At 44.0% G+C, this 27,836-nt stretch overlaps 1 protein-coding gene across 1 annotated transcript in view; it reads right to left on the reverse strand.

The window, feature by feature from the left end:
* LOC145414930 (uncharacterized) overlaps positions 1-27,836 on the reverse strand; it is a 353,903-nt gene that overhangs the window by 324,878 nt on the left and 1,189 nt on the right. The window lies entirely within an intron of this gene.

Genomic DNA, 27,836 nt, shown 5'->3' on the forward strand with positions numbered 1-27,836 from the left:
TCTGGAGTTATGGAAATGAACTATTAGCCGTAATTATACACAGGTTTGGTCTGTGCTAGGGCCTCAGTGCTAGGTAAAAGCTTTCACGAATATGTATGTTGAACTGAGGGACCTACAATAGTAAGCCTCACACACACACACACACACACACACACACACACACACACACACACACACACACACACACACACACACACACACACACACACACACACGTCATCTGGGCAACAAATCGACCATCGTGCTAGGAACGACCCATCACTGCAACACCTTTGATCCGACAGACGACCCGTGTGTGTGTGTCTGTGTGTGTGTGTGATGCCACACATTCAGTATTTACCCTTTTTGTTTACCATTTTAGTTTACGACTCTGACTTGAACTCTGAAAACTTTGTGTGTGTGTGTGTGTGTGTGTGTGTGTGTGTGTGTGTGTGTGTGTGTGTGTGTGTGTGTGTGTGTGTGTGTGTGTGTGTGTGTGTGTGTGTGTGTGTGTGTCTGCCTGGTGTTGACAGTTCTCCCTCTTTCAAGATGTCTCCTTTCTTAAGCTTTTATTCTCGTCAGTTGAGGAGACTCCCTAAAACCTCTTCCTCAGTGATTTATTTTTGGATCCTGCTAGGCGATATAATTTTGTACCATGCCTATGCAGATGACGATATTAGATTAATTTAAGCAACACAGATGGTGATAGAATAGTAACCAAAATAAATCGCTTAGGAACAGGTGTTATGGGGATTCCTCAATGGGCGAGAATGCGGGCCAAGATCCTACCTCACCCCACCTTTATGCAGGAGTAAAGGTCGGGATGATGATGATGGTGGTGATGATGATGATGATGATGATGATGATAAAAATAAGTGGCCGCTCATACTTTTTCTTTAACTTTTAATCTCTGTACTTCTACCCAGTTCTATTAATATAAAGTTTGAAAGGTGGTCAGTAGCATAAATTGCTGCGTAACTTAAGGCATAATCATACCACTGGACTAAAAAAGGTGCTAAAAATGAGAGAGAGAGAGAGAGAGAGAGAGAGAGAGAGAGAGAGAATAAATCACTGAAGATAAGTGTCTCCGGAAGGTGATTTGAATTTCATTAAGACCACAGCACTTCATTAAAGCCTGGTGGGATGGCATACTTTTACTGCGAGGATCGGGGGAGGGGAAGAGGAGGGGGGAGTAGGCTGGGGTTGGGGTTGGGTGAGAGGAGGGAGAGGGGGGGGTGATGGAGGTGTGGAGGGGGAAGGAAGAAGGAAGTGTTGGTTGGAAGGTGGTTTTTTTTACGATCTGCCAAAAAATGTAAAGTTATCGCCATAGAGAAATTATATACACTATTGCTGAGAGGAAATTGGTGAAGGGGAATGGACGGGGGTAGAGGGGAGAGTGGAGGGGGGCTGAGGAGGGCAGGGGGAGCAGAGGGGGGGAGGGGGATTTACAGTCGGGTAAAAATATACTGTAATCCTCATGGAAAAATTACTCCTACTATCACTGCCGGGGACGGGGGTAGTGAGGGGTGTAGATACTGCTGACCCAAAAGTGAATCCCTAACTACATTTTGGTTTGCATTAAAAACATAGGCGAGTGTTTCAAAATGTTTATATGTTTCCTACCTCTCTTCTTTTTAGGGAACCGTGTATTATCCTCTGGTATGTCTCACTTCTTTACCCATTCAGCCAAGAAACAAGTGAAGAGTGCCGCAAAAAAGAGATAATTTGAAGTGTATGAGAGAGGAAGTGTAGGTGCGGTAAGAGGTAGTGTGAGTGGTTTGGTACTGTGACAGGCAGTGTGAATGGTGAGATGTGGTGAGGGGAAGTGTGGATAGTGAGCAATAGTAAGTGGAGCTGTCATCATAGGAGTGAGAGCTGATGTGAATGGTGAGACGTGGTGAGAGAACATATGAGTCGTGAAGTGTGGTGTGTGAGAGGAGGTGTGGCGTGTGATGAGAGGTAGCGTGAGTGGTGAAGTGTGGTGTGTGAGAGGTAGTGTGATGAGTGGTGAGGTGTAATAGAGGTGGTGTGAGTAGTGAAGTGTGGTGTGTGGGGTGGTGGTGTGATGTGTGATGAGGTGTGATGAGAGGTGGTGTGGGTGATGTGCTGTGGTGACAGGTGAGGTGGTGTGTGGTAAGGTGTGAATAGTGGTGTGGTGTGGTGAAAAGAAGGATGTGGTGTGAGGTGTGTTGAGAACCAGAGAGTGATGAAAGGTGGTGAAAAGTGTCGTGAGACGTGTGGAGGAGAGGTGTAGATGGTGAGGTTTAGTGTGACATGATGAAAGGATGTGTTGTGAGGTGTGGTGTAAGACAGCGTTAGTATTTTGTGTATCTGTAGTGATGTGAATATACATGTGGCTGATAGGGAGACAGTGAGAAAGTTGAGGTATGGAGAAGTGTGGTGAAAGTAGTAGCAGTGAGGCATGATGAGAGGTAGTGTTAGTGAGGTAAACAGTAATACAGTAAAAGGAATAGCAAATCATTTAAATCAACTACCTACACAACATTTTTACACATTCTTTGTCCCAAGTTCAACAGATATTTATGTAGCGTGGCAAGTGTGTATGTGTTTGCAACGGGGGTGTATTATTAATCTATTCACTCAGTATCTATTTCCTCACTGCATGCTATATACTCAGCGATCACTTCAGTCTACATGTGTTACTTAAACATGCAGAAATAACTCGTGCTTAGTTTATAATAATTTCATTCCTTGGATATGCACACCATCACTCGTCAACATCTCAGACACACACACACACACACACACACACACACACACACACACACACACACACACACACACACACACACACACACACACACACACACACACACACACACACACACACACACACACACACACACACACACACACACACACACACACACACACACACACACACACACACACACACACACACACACACACACACACACACACACACACACACACACACACACACACACACACACACACACACACACACACACACACACACACACACACACATTCTTTTGCCCATACCGGATGCACACACCCATCTCCTGGCCATCTTGCAGAAATATCCCCTTCATTACTCTCCTCCCTGCAGTCCCCTCTCCCCCCACCCTCACCCCTTTCCCCTTACTCCTTATCCCTACTCTCACCCCCTCTCCTCAATCCCTTTCCTCAGCCATTCCCTCACCTCCCAGCTCCTAATCCAAGCCCTAATCCCAAACATCAACTTATTCCTTACTTAAACCCTCATATGATTAACCTCATTTCAACCCCTTTTTCTCTCCTCTCTCTCTACCTCTTTCTGCTTCCTCTCTCCCATCTTTCTCTCTCCCTTCCCTTCACCACATTCCTTCCCTCACCTACTTCTTTCTCCCTCCCTTCACTCGTTCCCTTCTTCATCCCCTGTCTCTCGCTCACCCCATCCCTCTCTCCTTTCCTTCACCCGAGCTCTCTCTCGCACCCTCCCCATTGCTCACACCACCTCTTCCACCACCCCTGACATTAGCCCTGCCCTGTCCTCTGCCCTCTGTCTCCCTTTCTCCTTGCCCTCTTTCACCACTCCTTACCTAGCCCTTTCTGCCTATGTTTTCTTTATTTTCAAATCGATTAATACCTGCAGTCATGTACATAAGTTTGTCTAAGATTTCACCTCTTCTACTTCTTGATCTCCTCTGCTGGTTGACATTTCAAAACTAGGAGAGGATTGGTATGTGTGTCTGTCCAGTGATGATTATCTCTCATAGGATGAGTCAGAGATGAAAGTGACGGGCATGCTCTAAGTGTGATGCAGACTTCGTGGCATGGCAGGCAAAGTGTTGTTCCTGACGTTCTTGACTTTGCATTCACATATTGACTCCTTCAACGTGGTGACGTCATTTGATGTTTTTTCCTGATACACTCAGATAAGCTTTGAAGTGTGTGTGTGTGTGTGTGTGTGTGTGTGTTTTCATTTTATATATATATATATATATATATATATATATATATATATATATATATATATATATATATAATTTCCCTAATTAACCCTTTCACTAATGCTTTTGGTGGTAGGTAGTGGCGACCATCAGCCACCCACTTGATTGAGTGTCCCCTACATCTTTCATCTCTCTTTTTTTCTGTATTTGCCCTCATGTCTTCTTATTTCGCTCATTCTTCCTGTCACTATTTATCACTTTTCTTTCCACATCACATGACTCTACTCTGAGTGACAAGCCTAATGGTTTCCTATAACCCTGGAAGTCATTTACAACGTTGGGTAGTAACCATATAACCAAATAACGGTGTGATGTGAAGCCTTCCCAAAGTATCCCTCTTAAGCTGGTGGAGAGACTCAAATGTGATGTCTACCTGGAACCAAACCTCCACAATCTTCCTCGAGCCTCGCTGTAGCGAGGAGCTGTCTTCTGCAAGCGAACGTCAGTTCACTGCATGGGACGGCCCTGCTGGGGCGGTTGCTTGCCTGCGGTTTGTGAGTCTGCTTTGCCAGACAGACCGGGGTTACTCAACAACAGCAACAACAACAACTAATGCTGTTAATGTACTAGGGGGTCACTGCTTCAGGAGGAAACTTGTGTACTTGTCCCATATAGGAGAGTTCCCTGTCTCAGTGTAGTGAACGGAGCTAGGGCCTGACTGACTGCTGCCTAACTTAAAAGCATCAGGCAAGGCTGCCGCACCACCCCTAAACATCCAGACTGTGCACTGTGTAGTTTCCACGCTATGTCCACAGACGCCCCATTAACTCAACGTACCCGTTTATAACCTCATGCCGTAACTATCAGTTTATTTGATTACTTTCTCTTTCAGGTTACTCAAACGGGTAGCTTATAGACAAAGTATTATAGAATGTGACTTTTCCTTTCCAATATTTCCTGTGACATTTCCATGTCAGTTTCTCCATGCTGCATGGTGGTTTTTCTCACTTTTTCCTGGAGGGTTTGGGGGTGGGGGGAGCCTTCTTGCTTTACTATCCTTATCCTTCAGCATGTAGAGTTAGATCTTGCAGTCATAGTCTTCTCTGTAACAAGCAGCCTTGAAGGGACCATAAGGTCTGTTGCTGTTTGCTTTCCTGTGTAATCCTATGTAATCCTACCCTCTACCTTCACTAGTTTTCAGCCATCTCTCCTCCTCCTCCTCCTCCTCCTCTGTGTTTCCCTCTTTTCCTTCATTCTTTTTTTTTCTTCCTTCTTATTTTTCTCTCGCTCCTCCTCCACCCCCACTTCTCTTCTTCTTTCCCTCCCCGACTTCAATATCCTTCTCAGCCACAAAACTCGCCTCTTTCCTCTCTCTCTCTCTCTCTCTCTCTCTCTCTCTCTCTCTCTCTCTCTCTCTCTCTCTCTCTCTCTCTCGTCCATTTTTTCCCTTCAGCTGCCTCCCCACTGCCTCTCCTTCCCAAGTCCTCTCCTCCTCTTCCCTGTCCCTCCCCCTCCCCTTCCCCGTCCCTCCCCCTCCCCTTCCCTCCCCTCTCCCCCTCCAAGTACTACGGATAGATGGGAGGGATCGGGAGGAGGCCATCACTCTCCCTCCATGTACTGCCGCCACTACCAAACCCTCCATCACTCGCCGTCACTCCCTACGCCACTCCCTCCATCACTCTCTCACTCACCATCACTCCCTCCCTCACTCTCGCCATCACTCGCCCTCACTCTCACCACTCCCTCCCTCAATCTCTCCATCACTCCATTCTTCACTCTTTCCATCATTCCCTCCTCCACTCTCTTCATCACTCCCTCCTTCACTCTCTCCATCACTTTCTCCATCACTCCCTCGCTCACTCCGTCACTCGCTCCATCACTCGCACCCTCACACTCTCCATCACTCCCAATCACTCCCTCTATCACTCCATCTCACTCTCTCCATCACACCCTCCCTCACTCTGTCCATCACTCCCCTGACTCCCCATCACTCCTTCCATCACTCCTTCCATCACTCGCATCCTCACTCTCACCATCACTCTCCCTCCATGTACTGCTATCACTCCCAGCCAATCCATCATCCCCTCCCTCCTCCTCTCTCTCTCTCTCTCTCTCTCTCTCTCTCTCTCACTCCATTATTCACCCTCTATGTACTGCTTCAACTCCCAGCCCCACTATCGCTGCCTCCATCCCTTCCTCCCTCTCTCTCTCCCTTTCTTCCTCCCTCCTATACGCACAGATTCTTTCTCTCTCATTCCTTCCATCACCACCTTCCTTTCTTCCCTTCCTTCATCACTATCAGTTTGCCATGTCTCGTCTTTTTTTTTTTTTTCACCTTTTAATTTTTTATTCCACACATTTTTCCTCCTCGCTGTTATAGCATCTGACTCCATAATTACGAAGGGTGATCAGAAAGTAATGACAGTTCGTGCTATAACATGAAAACCTTGAATGATGGGAGGTAGGGGAGCAAGGAGAGTGCAGAGTTGCCTGTCCTTACGAGTTTGAACTTGTCGCCGTATGCCTGACTTTTCTTGTTTTATTGTTGTGAGTGAATGCTTCACTCTTGTTTTTGCTCTCTGGCCAGAAACATGGATTACTCGAAAGAAGGCTGCAGGTTCTACATTTTTACGAGGTGGAAACTGGGAAAGAAAGCAACAGAGATTCGATGGGAATTATTACAAGTTTATCCAGACACTACTCCTTCCCTGGAAACTGTTTCCCGCTGGATTCGTGCTTTCACAGCAGGAAAAACTGAACTGAAAGATGAACAACGCTCTGGACGCCCCCGGACATCCGTGACCGAAGCAACAACTGTCCGTGCACGGTCCATCATTGACGAGGATCCAACTGTAACTCTTAGGTTCTTAGCCTTGGAGCTTGATATCAGTTATGGGAGTGCATATGACATCGTGCATGAACAATTACACCTGAGGAAGAAGTGTTGTCGATGGATACCCCATTTGTTGACTGATGAGCAAAAGGCTGAACGGGTGAGGATTTGTCGTGTCTGGTTTGCTGAATTTGAACCAAATGGTCCAAAACGGTTCTCAGATGTTGCTACTGGAGATGAGTGTTGGATTTCATTCTTCACAACCCGTGACAAGCAGTCAAACATGGTGTGGTTGGGCGATGAAGACCCTCGAACTCAGATTTTGAAGGAAGGATTTCGCAGCCAGAAGCGCCTTTTCACCATCTTTTTCAATTCTCAAGGACCAATATGCGTGGATGTGATGCCTGAAAAGTCCACTATCACAGCCCAATACTACACAGACCAGGTCCTTCCACAAGTCTCGGAACACAAGGCCAACACCGCAACAACCCGCCGTCGGTCTCGCCTTTTGCTGCACCACGACAATGCTGCACCCCACAAAGCTCGCCTCACTATGCAGTACCTGGAACAACAAGGTATAACTCTGCTCCCCCACCCACCCTACTCCCCTGACCTGGCTCCCTGTGACTTTTGGTTGTTTCCAAAAATTAAATCTGCCATCGCTGGGAAGAAATTTCATCGCATCCAAGACTTGGCACGGACCGTCAATTCAGAACTCCGAAGTATACCGTCTTCAGAGTACCACGCTTGCTTCATGAAGTGGAGAAAGAGAATGGAACGCTGCATAGAGGTTGGAGGGGAGTACTTTGAAGGAATGTGAGTCATAGTTTGATAGTTCTTCATGCTAATAAAAGTTTATGGACTCACTGTCATTTCTTTCTAATCACCCCTCGTATATTCTTTATCCCTTCAGTACCGTGACGCCCCTTTTTTTTTTTATCCTTGTCTTATTCTCGACTTTACTGTTATATCTCTTGGGTCGTATTCATAAACTTTCTTGAACTTTTTTCCTGCGAGTCTTTTTCTTTTTTGTCGCACTGTCCTTTTAGACATAGTTATTTGTATACTTCTCTCCTCCACCCTCCGTGTTGATCTTTCTTTCCTACGGTTATTAATATTCCTTCATCACACTATCTTTCTCCGTCAGTTTTCAGTTCCCTCTGTGGAAAAAAAAAATCAGCCTTTACTCCTTTTTTACTTTTTTTCTATACTCATTTATTTTTCGTTAATCATATTTCTCTCTCAGCTCTCTCTTTTTGTTTTTTCTCTCGAACTCGATTTTTTTCGTTATTTTTTTTCGCTATCCTTGGAAATATTCGTCTTCTTTCCGCCAGGTGTCATGTTTTCCTCCTTTATTTTTCGTTTTTTCCTCATCCTTTTATGCTTACTTCTTTTATTTCTTGACAGACGCTAAAACATTTCTTTTACTCCACCAATCCGTAGTTTTCCTTGTGATCTCTCCTTTTCTCTCTTCCTCGTCTTCCCTCCCCTCTCCCCCTCCCTTCTCATCCTCATCCTCATCCCCTTTCCCTTCCCCCTCCCCACGTAGCCTCTCGCGGTCGGGGCAATTCTAAATTTGGATACCAGCTAACGCCAGACGATTTTATTCAGCTGAGAGGGAGTCGTAGTAGCCTGAGAGTGGTAATACCGTCGCCGTTAACTCTTTCACGATCATTAACTCTTCCGTAGTTTTTTTTTTTTCCAACTAAAGACCAGACGATTTTATTCAGCTGCGAGGGAGTCATAGGAGCCGGAGAATGTCACCATCAACCTTACCATGGTAATTTCTTCCCTAGTATTTTTTTTTAATATAACTAATGACAGACGATTTTACAAAGCTGAGTCAAAATTGAAAGAGAGTCGGAGTATACAAGCTCCAAAATTCTGACGGTCACACATGGAGCTCCTGTAAGCTTTAGATGAGGTTAGCCTGCATGCCACGGTACAGAAGGCGATCAGCAACGAGGCAGAGGTCCTTATTCTCCCTAACTCCTCTTCCTAAGCGATTTATTTTACTTATTACTCCTTACAGTTCGCTTCTGTGTCATTTAAATCGTTCAGATACTACAACACTCGTCATTTATAACATACAGATTGATATTAAATAACTGTATTCAAAAATAAATCGCTAAGGAAGAGGTGGTAGGGAGAATAAGGGCCGGCGTGTCGGAATATCGGGGTTTGCATAAATCTTCGCCCTCCAGGTTTTATTAAATCCTTCATCCCGAGGACGCGTTTTATAGTCTTAGTATCCCCAGCGATTTAATTAAACGTGTGGGATTAATTAAGGCTATATCTCACCTGTAATTAGGAAAAGATCTCAGGTAAACAGCATCGTCTTCAGTTATCAGCTTAAATTTCCACATCGTAGTGAAGTGATTTATTAGGCCATAAATCTCTCTCTCTCTCCTTCCCAGTTTTTTATTTTCTTTTATACTTTATTGCTTTTTCTTCTGTCACCCCTGCCAACCTGTCACCCACACTCACTTTCTCACCCCCTTCCTTCCCCAGCGAATCCCCTCTCTCCCTCCCTCTCCCTCTCTTCCTATCCACTCACCTTTCCTTTTTCCTTGTCCCCTGCTTCCTCCTCCCCCTTTCCTCGTCTCCCCACCACTTCCTCTTCCACTCATTTCACTCACTAGCACACTTCCTCATTCATTCAATGTTCCTCATTCACTCACTCATTTCCTCTCATTCACTCACTTCCTTCACTCACGTCGTCATTCACTCAGTCACCCACTAACTCATTTCTTCGCTCACTTCCTTCCTCACTTTCCCATATCTTCCTCACTCAAGCTGCACTCACTCTTTTCCTCACTCACTTTATTGTTCACTCACTCTTTTCCTCACTCGCTCACTCACTTCCTAACTCACCCCCGTCTCTCCCAGGCTCCGCTACCCTATTTTTATGCTGGCGAAATTGAACTGCCTTGATATTCCGCTTATGCCTTCACCACCACCACCACCACCATTTCAGCACCACCACCACCACCACCACCATCCTGCTTTGCTATCCTTGTCTTTGACTCCTGTAATAGATGCCTTCCCTATAACTAACGGCATTGAAAGGACAAATCAGTCTGTTGTTGTATGCTTGCATTTTGTTTGTATTCCTTTGCAACCGACCCACTTCCACCACCGCTAACACCATCGTACCTTCCACCAGCTTCACCGCCACCCCTACCACCACAAACACCACCTAAACCACAACCATCGTCACTACCACCACCACCTCCTTCATCATCACCACCACCACTACTTTCATCATCATCTTCACAGTCACAATCACCATCACCACCACAACCACCACCATCACCTTCACCACCACCATCATCACCACCCTCATCATCACCATCTTCACAGTCACAACCATCTTCACCACCACCACTAGGCCTACCATTTCCATGAATCTTAATCACAATCCCCTACATCACAAACACTTTCACTTGGCCTCATGATTACGTATTTGGCAGTTTTTTTGCAAGGTTTAACTGTTCATTCCAATTTACCAACAATTTCTGTAGATAACTGCAAAATTTTAGCAATATTCTAGCAATTTTAGCATTTTTCTTTTTATTTATTTATTATTCTTTTTGTGTGTAGCGAAACTGTAGCACATTTTTAGAGTAAGTTTAGCATTTTTTTTTTCCATCTGATGTAGCAGTTCTCAGTCCTCTTTCCTGGTCTGTCTTTTTTTTTCCCCCTCCTATTCCTCTTCCTTCAGTCCCTCTTCCCCTTTACTCCAACCTTCCTCTCCCACCTTATTCTTCTCTTCCCTTCTTATCTTTATCTTCGCTTTACTACCGTCTCCCATTAGCTTTCAGACTCCTCTTCAGTCTTCTTCCTTCTCTTCCTTCTTCCCTCCCCTTCCCTCTCTTCCCTCTTCCTCCTCTTCCTCCCCCTCTTCCTTTCTCATCCCTCTTCCTCCTCGTCTTCCTTCTCTGCGTTAAGGTCTGGGCAGGATATACAGTATGGTTAACAATACAATGTATCTTGGAAGGGGAATGGGTGTGGGTTAATTTAAGATGCGTGTGTGTGTGTGTGTGTGTGTGTGTGTGTGTGTGTGTGTGTGTGTGTGTGTGTGTGTGTGTGTGTGTGTGTGTGTGTGTGTGTGTGTGTGTGTGTGTGTGTGTGTGTGTGTGTGTGTAAGATTGGAGAGTGTCAGTGTTTGGAGTATGCGTATGAGGGGGAGGACTATGTGCCTGTATGTAGGGGAGGGCTACGTGCATGTGTGTGAAGTGGGGGGGGGGGAGACTGTGAGTGAGTGTGTGTGTTTTAGCAGAACGGATCCAGGCTGTGTGATTCATGGACAGGGATTCGGGCGTCTGGCATATGAAGTGATGGAGAGCGGTGGCAACTACAGTACATCACTCCTTATCAATCACATCACTGTTTGTGTGTGTGTGTGTGTGTGTGTGTGTGTGTGTGTGTGTGTGTGTGTGTGTGTGTGTGCGAATTTGCATGTGCGTCTGTGAGTACGTGCAACCGGACACCCGTGTACTGTACGTGCTTGCATATGCGTGTGGGAAATCTTTACACCATAATCTTCGAAATTGTTGACTCCTTGAGGCCAAGGACTTCTCTCTTAAACTGAATAAAATAATCGATAGTAAAAAAAAAAAAGTAGGATAATAATAATAATAATAATAATAATAATAATAATATAATAATAATAACAGTACAAACATACATGCATCATCCAATCCTTTGTTTCCCCATGAGAAGTGTAGGAGCCCGGGGCTAGGCAAGTTGGTCCTGCAATGTAAGATGATAGTGACCAGCCTCACTCTTCCCTGAGTGGCTTTACGTGAGCAATAAACCTCAACCACTCCTTGGATATAAAATTACGATGGCTCGTTACGATTGGAGCTCCTTAATTATTCACTAAACCATCAGGCGCCATAATTTGGTTATATGGTTACCACCCAGTGAAGTAAATGGTGTCCTGCTGTTCAGGAAATCATTTTTGGCTTGTCACTCAGTGTAGAGTCACCCGTAGAAGGAAGGAATAGACAAGAAAGAAGGAAAGAAAGACAGAAGAGGAAGGAAGGAAAAAAGGAAGGAAAAGTGGAAAGGGCAGCCACCCGAGAGCAGCACAACATCGAGTTAGTGGATGATAAGCGCCCCCACCTACCTCTAGTAATAAAAATCATCATGATCATGATGATAATGATGATGATGATGATGATGATGATCATCATCATCATCATCATCATAATTATTGTCATAATCATTTTAATCATAATTTTCATCATTATCATCATTCAACCCAGTAATACAGTGAGTGTGTCGGATCCAAAAAGTAGAGAAAGTGAAAGAAATCGAGGACAGGGGAAGGAATGACAGAAAGAGTCAGATTCGGCTTAAAGAGTGGATAAAAGATGCTAAAAACAAAAAGGCCTTTAGCATGTAAACCCCCTGATGGTTTTCGACGCGTGTGACCCTAACCTTTGCCCCCGAGGCCATTACCCATTAGAAAGCCACACACCAGTACATGATGGGTTGAGGCCTTTTATTCCAAGTCTCCACCAACAATACACGTGGAGATAATAGAGTTGTGGCGGTGATGCCACTCAAAGACACTCTCTCTACATTTATGCTGTTGTTGATCAACCCTTGTCTGTCAGGCCAGTCAATCACAGACAAGCAACCTCTCCCCCAGGGCCATCCTGTTCACTGAATCAATGTTCTCTTGCGGTTGACAGCGCAGAGCTGTGGTGAGGCGCGGGGAAAAGTGTGGAGGTTTGGTTCTTGGATGGATGCCGTATTTGAGCCTTTCCACCCAGCTTAAAGGGACACCATTGTAGGGCTCCACTTTGCCTCGTGATCTAGTGCTATGGTTATCACCCAGCGTTGTAAATTGTTTCTTGAGTTACAGGGTAACATTAGACTTGTCACTCAGTGTAGAGCCACCTGAAGTGGAAAGAAAAGTAATAAAGTGACAGGAAAGAAAGGGAGAAGTAGGATGGGAGGACAGACACAGAAATAGAATGATGATGGTGAATGAAGGAGTAAACAGCACAAAATGAAGCGAGTGGACGGTTGTCGCCACCATGTATACAGTATATATATATATATATATATATATATATATATATATATATATATAAGGAAAAATGGAAACACTAAATATCCCAAACGCTTTCGTGTATTTACATCTTCAAAGGAGAGTAAAGTGAAGGATTTTGCCTCTTCGTCCTCAGTGCCAGACGTATTTTCTTACTTTCCTTCATTTAGCTACCTTCAAATTTTTCTTATTTTCCCCTTTGTTTATCCTCCGTATTTATTTTTATCATGGCTTACTAACTATCATTATTTCCTTCCTTATCTCTTTATCGTCAGTCCTATTTTTCCTCTAATATTTCCTCTCCCCCTTGGTTCCTTCATTTACTGAATTTTCCCTTCCCTGACTTTCTCTCCTGTCTTTCCCTCATTACTCTCTTCCCTTTTTCCTCTTTCCTCATGGGCCAGGAGATATCTTCATGGCAGTTTTATCTCCCTTAACCTCCCCCATTTTTGGCTTCTTCATGCATTTCCTCACCTTTCAGTTTCCTTAAGTATTTTTCCTTTGCTCCGAGATGTACAGTACAGCCAACGAAATAAGAGCCTTTGCTATAGTCCCTTCACCTTAACTTGGCCCAAATTGTCGTTTTCTTTTGCATCGTATTTCACGTAGTTCAGGTAAGGAGCAAGACAACACTGTGGCTCTACATTATTACCATGGCACTGCTTCGTTACCAATAACATAATCTAGCGCTGACCCGTTGCTAAAACTCCGCATTTCAAAGATGGAGAGGGGGCAATTTTAGGCCAGGTTAAAGTGAAAAAGGTATAGTCATAGGAGATGTAGTTACGCTTCTTGAAATGGTAAAGAGACCCCTCATCTAAATTTCACTACGGTAAAAACGATGTGAAACTGGAAGCTTCCTATCTAGCCACGCATCAGAACTCTCAGCCAGGGAACTCAGCCACGAGAAAGTGTCTAGTTCAAGCCGAAACTTTCACACTGTCACACTTATTTTGAGCGCACATTTTACACTTCTTTTTTCGTGATTTACAGCAAACTTACAGCATTTATTGGGCAAGCGACTGTAAAATCTCCCTAACTTCTGCCTAATGGTGACTTCTGCTGCTGGAAATCGTGCGGTTTGGAGTCAAGCCATGAGGTAAACACTTGCAGATTAAAATGAGAGAATGGGAAACATAAGATGCAGAATGAGTCACTTTTGGAGTTTTTTTTCCCTTAATACATCCTTTTTCTTCCTCCTCTCCTCCTCTCTTCTCTCTCTTCTCTTACTTCTCTCCCTTCTTTTCTCCTCTCTACTATTGCATGTCTCACTCATCTTCTCGTCTCTCCTATCATTTCTATCCCCTTCCTTCTTGTGTAATATGTCTCCATTTCACTGCCCATTAACTTTCCTCACTTCTCTCTCTCTCTCTCTCTCTTCTTCCCTTCCCCCTCCCTCTTCCTTCTTCTCTTACTTTTCTCTCACTCCTTCTCTCCTATATCTTCTTCTTCTCCCCTATTCTGTCATTTCTCTTCCATTCCTCCCACCTTCTGTCTCTCATTCCCTCCCGTTTCTTCTGCCTTTCCCACCCTTCCCTCTCCCATCACCATCCACCCTCTCCTCATCCTTAACTCTCTCTTCTCTCCTCCTCTTCCCCAAAATTTTCCCTCCGCTCCCCTCTCTCCAGTGATTTTACTCCCCTCCCCATTCCCCTTCTCTTGTCCCCTCTCCCACAATATCCACCCTCATCCTTCATTTCCCCTCACTCTTTCCCTTCTCTTGTCCCCTCTCCCACAATATCCACCCTCATCCTTCATTTCCCCTCACTCTTTCCCTTCACTTTTCCCATCCATTGTCTCTCCTCTAACTTCACTTCCCTCTCACCTCTCCTTCCTCTCTTCTCTCTCTCTCTCCTCCTTCCTTCCTCTCCTCCCTCCCTTCTATCTCCCTCTCTTCTTTCCTTCCTCTCCTTCCTCCCTCCCTCCTATCTCCCTTTCTTCTTTCCTTCCTCTCCTTCCTCCCTTCTATCTCCCTCTCTTCTTTCCTTCCTCTCCTCCCTCCTTCCCTTCTATCTCCCTCTCTTCTTTCCTTCCTCTCCTCCCTCCCTCCTATCTCCCTCTCTTCTTTCCTTCCCCTCCTCCCTCCCTCCCTTCTATATCCCTCTCTTCTTTCCTTCCTCTCCTCCCTCCCTCCCTTCTATCTCCCTCTCTTCTTTCCTTCCTCTCCTCCCTCCCTCCCTTCTATCTCCCTCTCTTCTTTCCTTCCTCTCCTCCCTCCCTCCCTTCTATCTCCCTCTCTTCTTTCCTTCCTCTCCTCCCTCCCTCCCTCCTATCTCCCTCTCTTCTTTCCTTCCTCTCCTCCCTCCCTCCCTCCTATCTCCCTCTCTTCTTTCCTTCCCCTCCTCCCTCCCTCCCTTCTATCTCCCTCTCTTCTTTCCTTCCCCTCCTCCCTCCCTCCCTTCTATCTCCCTCTCTTCTTTCCTTCCTCTCCTCCCTCCCTCCCTTCTATCTCCCTCTCTTCTTTCCTTCCTCTCCTTCCTCCCTCCCTTCTATCTCCCTCTCTTCTTTCCTTCCTCTCCTTCCTCCCTTCTATCTCCCTCTCTTCTTTCCTTCCTCTCCTCCCTTCCTCCCTTCTATCTCCCTCTCTTCTTTCCTTCCTCTCCTTCCTCCCTCCCTTCTATCTCCCTCTCTTCTTTCCTTCCTCTCCTTCCTCCCTCCCTTCTATCTCCCTCTCTTCTTTCCTTCCTCTCCTCCCTCCCTCCCTTCTATCTCCCTCTCTTCTTTCCTTCCTCTCCTTCCTCCCTCCCTTCTATCTCCCTCTCTTCTTTCCTTCCTCTCCTTCCTCCCTCCCTTCTATCTCCCTCTCTTCTTTCCTTCCTCTCCTTCCTCCCTTCTATCTCCCTCTCTTCTTTCCTTCCTCTCCTCCCTCCCTCTCTCCTACCTCCCTCTCTTCTTTCCTTCCTCTCCTTCCTCCCTCCCTCTTCCCTTCATCTCCTAACATCCTCCTCCTCCCCTATCTCCCTCCCTTCTACCCATCCTCTCCACTTCCTTCCTCTTCTTTCCCTTTCCTGAACTTCCTCATTCTTCCTTCTCTCCTCAAACTTCCTTCCTTCTCCAAACTTCCCTCCCTCCCTTCCTGCTCCAGTCTGTATTTATCTTCCAGTCCCGAAGGAGGCCAACTTTGTTAATTACAATACTCCTCCCTCTCAACCTCAGTTCTCTTTAACTTCTCTTGGTTTCGGAATATTTTGCAATCTCTCTCTCTCTCTCTCTCTCTCTCTCTCTCTCTCTCTCTCTCTCTCTCTCTCTCTCTCTCTCTCTCTCTCTCTCTCTCTCTCTCTCTCTCTCTCTCATTTTTCACATTTTCTCATAATCTATGCACAAAGCGACTCTCCCATCAAGTTACAAATGACCACTACTTACCCCTTTGGCATACGGGGTTATCTTCAGCAGAAAAAACATCCACGAGAAATAACCCTTGGAAATATAATCAGTAAATTTAATCACCATAGTAAAAGTGTAAAAGCTTTTCGAGTTAACACATTTTTGGTGTGCGTTTTAAATATGTCAGATTCCGTCGTGTCTTGACTGCATTTGGGATCATTGACCTTCTGAATATTCCCTGTATATATATATATATATATATATATATATATATATATATATATATATATATATATATATATATATATATATATATTGAAGATTTTCGTGTGTTAGGCCTTCTCGTACTGTACTGGAAACAAGATGCATTTTTACTTTTCTCTCTTGTAAGCTTTTTTTTTCTTGTGTGTGTGTGTGTGTGTGTGTGTGTGTGTGTGTGTGTGTGTGTGTGTGTGTGTGTGTGTGTGTGTGTGTGTGTGTGTGTGTGTGTGTGTGTGTGTGTGTGTGTGTGTGTGTGTGTCCTCCATCAGAAGTTCATAAATCTGCTATAACCCATTATTTAAAATCCAAGCAGTACTTCTTTAACTTTTTTTTTTTTTTTTTTTACCACGAACAATGCGTGTGTTTTGCTGCCTGTCGTTGTGCAATGTTTTCCTTAAATGCTCAGAATAACAGACTATAAACTTTCCGTGACTATTCCTTTGAGTGTGTATGTTATCTCTTTGCTGTCAGAACCATCGACATAAACAAACATCTGTTCGAATATATAGTACATGTATATCATCACATTAGTTCCACAAGGGAGCCCAGACATGTATTGCGTACGATCTTTGCGCCTAAGAAGTAACATGTGACAAATGAGAAAAAGCTGGAACGTAATCCCTAAGTCTGTCAGTCACAAATAAGAGTTAACTGAGACAACATTTTTCCATTTTGCTAAGATCGATTTGTTCAGTACAATTGTCTAGCGTCTGAAAGAAAATATCCACACTGAATGAATGCACTGAACGATTTAAACATTTTCTCTCTGGCAACTAATCTAAGACGCTCGGTTCAGACTTACTACATTTTCTCACGAACTCTCCTGCTTTGGCCTCTCCGTAAGTGCTGAGTAAGATTGTTTGGCGTTAGTTTGAGTAAAATTATCCAACTTCCACGATTGCAGTGAAAGAGTTAACTAGCTCTGTGCTCCAGTATGCAAGCGTAATTCAGGCTCACTAATTTGCTCCCATATTCTTCTTCTCTCTCATGGTAAGAACAGTTCTATAATTCCATTTCACATGACGCCATACAGTTTTATTCAGCTGAGAGTGAGTCACAGGAAGCTGAGAGAGTTAATAATTTTTGCCAGCCAGACAGCCCAATAAAATCACTGCGCACTAGTCAGACTCAGTATACCCAACCTCGACGATGGCAGGGAACGGGTTAACTTTCCCTTTGTTCCGGCAAAGACACAAGCACTCCTCCATTCTCTCCATTTTTGCCACAAGAATTTCCTGCCCTGACTCCTCCCCCCCTCCACTATGATATTGCACCCCGACAGCCCGTGTTGCAGGCCTTCTGTTCGTGTTGCAAGCACTTGGATTAGGCTCCCCAATTGCCCCCCTTCAGTCGTGCATTAGACATCGCGTGAGTGTAGTGCTGTGTTTTGGGTGTCTTGGAGAAGTTGTGTGTCTTGAGTCCTGTGTTTTAGATGTAGAAAACTTGTGTCGCGTGTGTGGATTACTTCTCTCTCTCTCTCTCTCTCTCTCTCTCTCTCTCTCTCTCTCTCTCTCTCTCTCAATTTCATTCTTGCTGCGCGCTTTTTTTAATGTCTTCAATCCGATTTTTCTGTCATTTTCACTGCATCCAAACAATATTATCCACGTTCGGAGATAATTTTCCAAGTAAAGGGGAGTTATATACTCCTTTATTGACCATATCGCTTCGAAGGTCTCCCCCTAAGATGAATAAAATCGTCAGGAAGCAGCAAGAATGAATTAATAGACTCCGACACCTGGCTGAAGGAGCTAAGGTGTACTTGAGAAGCAGCAGGTGTTGTGTGCTGTGCCTAGGAGGGTGTGAAGGGGCAGGGAATAAGGAAATAATGTGTCTGGTAAAATGAGGAGGAGAGAGGGGTATGAGGGATGTTGGAGGAGGAGAAGAATGGAGAGTAATGTGGACAAAGATGCACAGGGGATGAGAGAGAGTGAAAAAATATGAATTAAAAAAGATGAGCTGAACGGGAGAAAGAGGAAGGACGTGAGAGGGTATGAACGACGGAGGAGAAGGAACAAGGAGAGAAAATGGAGGAAGATGCCTAGAGGATGAGGAAGAGTGAAAATGCTTGGCAAAATGTGTCACTGAAAAGCAAAAGGATACGAGGTGTATGGATTAAGAGGGAGGTAAGTGGATATGGATGAGGAACGAGAAAGAGAGATGAAAAGAAGGCCGAGAAAGAAGTCTCAGGAATAAGGAAGGGGGAGAAATGTGTATAAGGAAAGGCCGAGAAACTAGAAGGGGCTCTCAGATAGTGTAACACCTGCGCCCTAGGACCCGAACACTCGACGTTGCCCTGTGACCTCGACGTTCTTCAAAATCAAATTACTTCATACTTACTTGGTACTTGATCTTAACCCTCTCACCAGACTTTGCCCAAATCGGATCAAAATTGTTCGAGTTGACCTTATTTTGTGACCTTTACTTTCGACCAGTTATTCTTGAAATCGGATTAGTTACTCCTTGCATATCTTTGAACCCTGCCACCAAATTCAGTCCCAGTCGGATCATAATTGTTTGAGCTGAACATGTTCTTGACCTTTGGCCTTTGACAGTTGACCTATGACCTTTGACAGTTGACCTGTGACCTTTGACCGTTGATCTGTGACCTTTGGCCTTTGACCGTTGACCTATGACCATTGACCGTTGACCTGTGGCCTTTGACCTTTGACCGTTGACCTATGATCTTTGACCTTTGACCGTTGACCTATGACCTTTGACCGTTGACCTTTGACCTGTGACCGTTGACCTATGACCTTTGACCTATGACCTTCAGGCAGAAATTAATCACCTCTTTCTCTGATGGTCCCAGTCATTATGCTACGGTAAATTTTGTGCTGTTCCATCTTTTTCCTTTCTGTTTATGATCCTGCAATCAGACGGACAGACAAAATGATGAACAGATCAATTAATCAAACACGTAAGACCCCCGCACTTTCACGCGCGGGTGTAAAAATGATACGTCCGGGTGAAGAGGAGTGTGCGTGATGAGAAGAAGTGATATTGTGAAAAGATTCTTAAGGCAAAACTGCAGAGAACCTGAACGGAACACATGAGTAGGGTCTTATCCACACACACACACACACACACACACACACACACACACACACACACACACACACACACACACACACACACACACACACACACACACACACACACACACAACGAAACCACGTTCAACTATTCACATTGCTGCGCACATTCAATATACACACACGCACGAGCACACAAATGCATATTCATAAATGCACGCACAGATAGAAATGGCGTGCATACTGCTTCATACAAACATACGCACACACACAGATGCACACACTAACACGCGCACGCTCACATATTCTCACACAGGAATCACATTACCATTCGCAAATTACACACACACACACACACACACACACACACACACACACACACACACACACACACACACACACACACACACACACACACCAGCTGCTACCTACACCCAGTCATTTACCCATGAATGATATACTGTTTTTTCATCGCGACTTCCATTTGTGACCTCCTTTCTCTCTGTCTTTCTCTCTATCACACACACACACACACACACACACACACACACACACACACACACACAGTTTTATTTTAGGTACTGCATGGCTGTCTTATTCAACTTGAGAAAGATCCCACTCTGCCAGAGACTCCCTGTGTTAACTAAAATAGTCAGGTGATAACAAAATAATTAACGCCTCCTTGTACTGAAGGGGTTAGTCTTTCCACCCTCTCTGACCCGCTTAGCCAATCGTCTGACTGTTGGGATTTGGCTAAGCTGAATAAAATCGTCTGGCGTTAGAACGGATCACGTAATTGGGATCATTTCATCAGTAAGGTTAGTCTAGCAACCCATTGACCCTCTTATGGCTAAAAATCCTTCTGCTGAACAAAATCGTCTGGTGGCAGTCATAATGAAGTACTTAAGATGTCAAGATTCAGTCAAGCTATTTTTAACCCCGTTACTAATGGGATTTCTCTCAGATTAAAGAAAAAAAAAAAAAAAAAGAGCCTGATTTTAGCCCAAGAAATATTTATGGAAACAACGTCCATAGCAACGGAAGGGTTGGTTTAAAATATATCGCGACGGAATTTCAAAACGGAGAAATTAATTAAAACTCTGGGCTTTGAAGAATATAGGGAAAAAAGACACGGTTATTTTCGTCTAGGTAAAATATAAAAATTCAGCTTTTTCTTTATTTTGATTTTTGACGTCCCTTGCTAGACTCGGGATTGGAAATTATTGGGACGACTTTTTTTTTTTTTTTTTTTTTTTAATGGACGATGGAGGGAAAGTATGGCAAGACGAAGCTCACACACACACACACACACACACACAGGCATATTATTGTCTTCTGAACTGTCTGCTTCTGTCTGCCTGTCTCTGTCTGCCAGAAGTAATTACCTCATGATGCTACCGGTGTCATACTAGATAAATGAAGAGAATGGATATGAATTTATTTATGTATTTACTGAATCACGTATATCTAAAATTAGGCCCAGATCAAAACTTTCTGGATTTATACAGATACAGTTCAGGGGAAATTTTTTGTGAAGCCTGACAATTCTCAAGATGAATGAACAGAGAGAGAGAGAGAGAGAGAGAGAGAGAGAGAGAGAGAGAGAGAGAGAGAGCGGGGGGGATAAGTTCCAAGGATGCAGTGCTGAATGTTATCACCCAAGAGTAGACAAGAAAACACTAGGAAAATAAAAGTTTAGGAAATTCAGAATGAGTTAGAGGAGGTTCATTGTGGTGGGCATTTGAGAGTTTGAATCCAATTTCCATATCTATTGTGAAGTTGGTGTTTAATTTTCTTCCCCTGCCTTTGTGTTCATTGTTTATACTGAGGCTCTAACTCCTTTTATTTATTCTCTCTCTCTCTCTCTCTCTCTCTCTCTCTCTCTCTCTCTCTCTCTCAAAGCCATTGTAAAGTTGGTGTGAAATTTTGTCTTCCTTCAGATCTTCGACTTACTCCATAATTATATTGCTCAACTTTTCTCCTTCCATTCTGTCTATCTATCCCTGTCTTTCCCTTTCCTTTCCTTCCTTTTCCCTCGCTGCCTACCCATCCCCTTCCTTTCCCTATCTTTCCCTTCCCTTCTACCCCACCTCTCGTTAACATCTCAACACCACCACTGCCTTCACATCCCACACGCCTCCTCAGTCACTACCTTTCCATTCCCATCCCTTTCCTTCCATTTCTGTTCCTATCATGCGTTTGTCTTCGGTCCTGTACTGAACCCCTCCCTTCCCTACCTTTCCCTATTCCTCCTTTTCTTTCCTTGCCTTGCCCTTCCCTTCTGTACTGTATTCCTCCCTTCCATTCCTTACCCATCCCTTCCATTCTTTTCTCAGCTCTCACTTCCTTTCCCTACCCATCTGTTCACTTCCCCACTTTTCTTTTCCCTTCTATCCCGCGTATTCTTCCCTGAGCTATCCACTTTTCTTTGCCTTGATTTCCTCTATTTTTCTTCCTATCTTATTGCTCCTTTTTCCTCCTCTCCTTCGTTCCTCCCTTCATTCTTAATTCTCCCATCGATCAGAAACCTGCACACACGCCCTCCTCCATGAGTAATACAGCCCATTCCTTGCCCCAACCTGTCATTTCTTTCCTTCCTTTTTCCTACCATTCCCTTCCTTTCCCTACCCTATTCTTTTGGTCCCTGTTCATTCTTTCTCTTCCCAACTTTACTCTTCCCTTACATGTCTTTCCTTTCCATCCCCAAACCTTCCTTTACCTTTCCATCTTTGCTGTATCTTTCCTTTTTTCTTTTTTCTTTCTCCTCCTTCCCTCTTAATCCTGCTCCACCTTACTCTTCCCCACCATTCCCTTTCATTTCCCTACCTTGCCCTTCCATTTCCTCCTTTCTTTCTCTTCTTGGGGTGGACCCTTCACCACGACACTCCATACCCTCCTACACACATCCACCTCTACCTCTACTTCTGCAACTATCCTCCTTTCTTTTGCCATCGTTTTCGTCCTTTCCTTGGCGTTTCCTAGACTTCCTTTCATTTCCCTTCCTCATCCTAGATTTAACTTCTTTTCCCTTCCCCCATCCTTCTTTTCTGCATTCACCTCGTTTCTTCCGTATCTCTCGCTTCCTTCCTTTCCCTCCCCTACCTACCATTCCCTCAGTTTCCCCTCGCATTCTCCCCTCCTTCTCTACCTTCCCAGTTCCTTTCCTTTCCGTTCCTCCGATATTCCTCCCCTCCAATATTCCTCCCTTCCAATATTCCTCCCCTCCCATATTCCTGTCCTTCTATATTCTTCCCCTCCAATACCCTCCCCCCTCATTATTCCTCCCCGCCAATATTCCTCCCCGCCAATATTCCTCCCCTCTTTGTTTCACCCCTCCCCTCTACAGTTTAAACCCCATACCACCGCACCCCACACCCATCCTCTGCCACCTCCACGCGGTTACAGCGCACGGAATGCTTATGTGGCTTTAGTTATGTGTGTGTGTGTGTGTGTGTGTGTGTGTGTGTGTGTGTGTGTGTGTGTATGTGTGTTTGTTTTTATGTTGGTTTGCTAGTGACCGATTTACGTGAGGGTGGCGGTGCTATAGAGGAGTAAATGTCCTTTTGCGTTGCCTTTAGAACCTATTGCATATTTTTAACCCATTGATCTTTTTATTTTGAAGGAATTAAACTCCTTCTTGTCTCTCTAAATATTTCCTTATTAAAAAATAAAATACAGTGGCATCTTTTATTTCAAGTGGATAGATGTTCACTTGATGGTACTAAAGGAGGATTAGATGGTGTCTGGCGCTGTCCTCAGAATCTGTAAAGAACTGAGCCCTATTGAACTTATATTTTTTTTGTAAGTGATTGGACTGATTTTATGCCGACTGTAAAAATTAACGACTTCCTTTACTTTTAAGCTAGTTTTTATGAGGATGGTTGTTGTAAAAAGGAAAAGAAATAAAAAAAAGATAAAGAGAAGAAAAGAAGAGACAAAGGAGAAGAAGAAGAGATAAAGAGGGAAGGGTGATATTCTGTGTTCTTTTTTTTTATTATTACTTTTAAGCCCGTTGACCTTTGTGTTTCTCATCGGTTTTGGACTGTGTGTGTGTGTGTGTGTGTGTGTGTGTGTGTGTGTGTGTGTGTGTGTGTGTGTGTGTGTGTGTTCTGCTCTTCATATGGGGTTTATGGAGTCCCATGCTATCAGTTTATCTAGCCTTGTTAAACTTTTTCTGATCGTGTCTTTAGCGTTTCATTCCAGCTAACCCCAGACGATTTTATTCAGCTGAGAGTGGGTCATAGGAGCCTGAGGGTGTTAAAATAGTTGCATCTCCTGTTTACGTGGCCTGAACTTAAATAAAATTCATAAGTGTGATTTCGCCATTATCATTTTATTTCTTCCTGGTATTTTCAGACGATTATTTTCAACTCAGAAGATGCCTTTAGGATTGAAGGGGTTAGATATTACCTTATTTAATCCATTTAATACTACAGCTTAACCCCTTCAGTACGTTAACCTTTTCTTTTAGTGTTTTCTTGCTACAACTAGACGATCTTATTCAGCATATTCACCTGGTAGTGAAGGGGGTTAAGGAAGGCTGTATCTAACCCCTCCACCTGGAAAAAATCTCCCCTGAACTGAATAAAATCGTCTGAAGGATGTAAGAATAAGAAAAGGTACGTCATCGGACTGAAAGGATTTCGAACAGGTGTGGGTGAGCGTCTTCAGGTAGGCCTACTCACGGTAAATTCATTAAGAAGGCTTTCTTAATGCTCGGACAGTATTCGTTCTTTTTCATCATCATCATCATCATCATCATCATCACTTCTTCTTCATCATCATCATCACCATCTTCTTCTTTTTCTTCTTCATTTTCTTCTCTTTCTTCATAATCATCATCAACTTCATCATCATCATCATTTTTTCTTCATTTTCTTGCACCTTTTAGTCGCTGTGCCGTCTTCCCAGCATCGTCTAAGGAACACCCTGAATATTTGATGTCTTCCTTCCCGCTTCAATATTCTCCACTCTGTGTCTTTGAAGTGGCAAACCAAATTTACCTTTTTCCTTTGAGGTGCTGGGCCAAATTTGCTACTGCTGACTCGAGGGGTACTTTCTGCGTTAAGAAGAAGAGGAGGAGGAGAACGAGGAGGAGAAAGAGGAGGAGAAGAAGAAGACGAAGAAGATTATTGCTTACCGACAACACGGGAGGAATAAAGGCTGATAGTCACGTTTTGCTAAGGTTAAATCATTCCTTTAAAGTACGACTCTCAACAGTCTAATTTACAGCTCGGTCCCTAATTGTCCCCATAGGTGAACAAGGGACAAAAAATAAATAAATAAATGGTCCAAAAATTTAACCGTCCTGAGAATTGGACTCAGGTTCTTTCAGTTGCGAGGCGGATGAGCTAACCAGTGCATCTTCCCCGTATACCCAGGGTGCCACGAGACGATTTTGTTCAGCTGAAAATAATCCCAGTATAAAAGGAGAAAGTACAAATTCTTTACCTCTGGCTCCAAAGGTATTTCCTCCACTTAATTTTTCGCTGCTTTGAACGTATGGCCATGGATTAAATTTCGCTTAATATTTCACATTTTCTCACTTTCCTTGATCTAATATTCCCAAGGTGAGAGAGGCTTGGTGTATCTCTTTGATATGTGTCAGGGAGGAGAGTAATGAACGTCTCTCTCTGTCTCTGTCTGTCTGTCTCTGTCTCTGTCTCTCTCTCTCTCTCTCTCTCACCGGAAATTAGTACTCCCTATGACTCCCTCACAGATAAATAAAACCGTCTGCAGTTACTTGGCATAGACTACTAGAGTTCCCCCAACCGTGAGACGATTTAAGTTGGCAGTATAAACACCCTCAAGCTCCTATGACATACCCTCAGCTTAATAAAATCGTCTGACGTAAGCTGGAAAAATGCTGGAGTTGCCTGGATGATAAGAAAATAGATATTATGGATTTTCTTTAGTCACTCCCTTATGTGTTATTCATCATCACTTCGTCCTCTGGTTATACGTAATGCATTTTTCATTTGTATTGTTCAAGCTCAAATTTCTTCATATGTACCCGACTCAGAAATAATATCAAACGGTGTAGACCCAAATCAAATAAACCAAACATAAAAAAAAAAGTCTATTACCCCTTTAGTACGATGATGCCCTTTTTCTTATATTTCTTGCTGCCACTGGCGATTTTATTCAGCTTCACCCTTTCAGTTCGATGGCGTTATTATTGTATTATTTATTATTATCCCTGCACCTTCAAACAATTTTTTTTTTTTTTACATGAGAGATTCTTAACAATTTGGAGAGGTTACATCTAGACTTCATTTACCATTTTACTATAGTATGTCTTCCTTAAGCCGAATTAATTGGCCTGGTGGAAAAGAGAATATAGTACTAGATAACGTCATTGGAGTGAAGGAGTTCAGAGAGACCCAGTCGTAGTGAAGAGGTTAGGAATTACACCCATCAACTCGTTCAGCAGAATGGTGTATTTTTATTTATTTATTTCTTCCTTTATTTATTTACTTGGCCACTTCTTGACTTTTATTGAGCCAAAGAGGGGCCCATTACAGTGATATATCTCTCCTGCTCATTTCCATCATTTTCGTATAAACTTTTGATCTCGATATTTTTATTTCATCTCCATTTTTTATTTGTTCTTTCGGCTTTATTGTCTCCATTATTTTTCATCTCTGTTTTCTTTACGTGCTTTTAATTTGTATTATTTTTGTTCATTTTGGTAACCTTTTCATATCCACTTTTTTCACGTCTTGTTCACCGTCATTATCCATCAATTAATAGGAAACAGAGACGAAGTACATTAAATTCACACCTCCACTTATCAGCCGTCAAACCACTGACTCTCATCCTTTACCTTTTGTCCTGTCTTCCGTCCCCCTCCAAACTACCTACACCTCTTCCCCTCCCTCTGCCAAACCACCAACCCCCTCCGTCCCTCTCCAAACCACCCACACCTCTTTCCCTCCCTCTGTCAAAGGCCTCTTCCTTCCCCCATAAAAAGAAAGTCGGACCCATCACCTCCCCCCGCAGAACCCCTGGATATTAGTATGCATTAGATCTATTGTGGCATCAATCACTCCTCCCTCGGGACCTCACTTGGGAACTCTAAAACTGTCAGTCCCCATTATTTGTCTTTCCTCGTAAAAATTCATAAAAGGCGTGGGAGAGAGAGAGAGAGAGAGAGAGAGAGAGAGAGAGAGAGAGAGACCCAGCTGCCTACTGTCTTTTACGACCCTCAAAAATGGACTCTCTCTCAAGGTTCACTAATGTGGAGGGACACAGGAAGCCGAGGATGGGATTGCGGAGGGATAGGCGAACCGGAAGGTGGAGAATGGGATAGGAAGAGGAAGAGGAAAGACAGTGGAAGGGGGAACTGAGATAGGGATTTAAACACACACACACACACACACACACACACACACACACACACACACACAGAGGGCTTATGGGATGTGTGGAATAAAGTAGGGAGGGGTGCAGTGGGATGGGGCGAGATGGGATGGGTTATGATGAGGTGGAATGGGTTGTGGTGGGTAGGACTGGATGGGGTAAGAAAGAATAAAATGTAGTGGGAAATGGAAGAAAAGAGGTCGACATTGATAGATGGGAAAGGAAGAAGGGGAAATTGAGGATGAGAGGAAAGACGGAAGTTGAATAAGGGGAAGGCGAGGGAAGGAAGGAAAAGAATAGGAACTGAGACTGTGATGAAATAGGGGAGGAGAAGGTGAAAAGGATATGAAGACAGAATGGGATGGGATGAGAAGAGAGTAAGGGTACGAGGGATGATGAAGGATAGGGATAAGAACAGGCAGCACAGAAAAAAAGGAGGGATGGGGGAGAGGAAAAGGAGGGAAAGTAGATATGGAAAAGAGAACCGTCATAGGAAAAGAGCAAGGGGAAAAGAAGCATAAAAGAGGGATATCTGAGTGCCATATGCAGAAACAAACAGCGCCAGAGCCCTCCTTTCCCCCACGTCCGCAAGAAAATAGCCGCGAGACTGGGTGACAGATGGACCCTGGAGTCTCAGTGTAACATGAACAGCTCCGGCCCAAGTTTGACTATTTATAATGGATCATAACTCACAATACACTCGGAAGGGAAAGAAGAGGGACTAAGAAAACTGGAGGAAATGATACTGAGCGATTTGATTTGTTATAAGGCCACAGTTAACCCTTCTCTACGAGCGGGTCTTTCCTGAGGTTAATGAAATCGTCTGACATAAGAAGAATAAAATATTGAATTCATGCAAAGAAAAACAAGACGGAAAAGAAAATGATGGTATACTGTAGGTGCCCGATGTGCTTTAAAATGAGGATGCCTTACGGTACGTCACCTTCTAGGGCGTCTTTCCTGGACTGGATAAAATCGTCCGGAGCACGAAAAAAATAATAAGACAAAGACATAGTTAAGTGGTTAAGGGTCATTTGGCGGTAGGAAGAGAGAAGACGTCA

Source organism: Coenobita brevimanus, chromosome 101 (genome assembly GCF_032717465.1).
Source record: "Coenobita brevimanus isolate Jiangsu-jjx chromosome 101, ASM3271746v2, whole genome shotgun sequence".
In the NCBI taxonomy this organism is placed as follows: domain Eukaryota; kingdom Metazoa; phylum Arthropoda; class Malacostraca; order Decapoda; family Coenobitidae; genus Coenobita; species Coenobita brevimanus.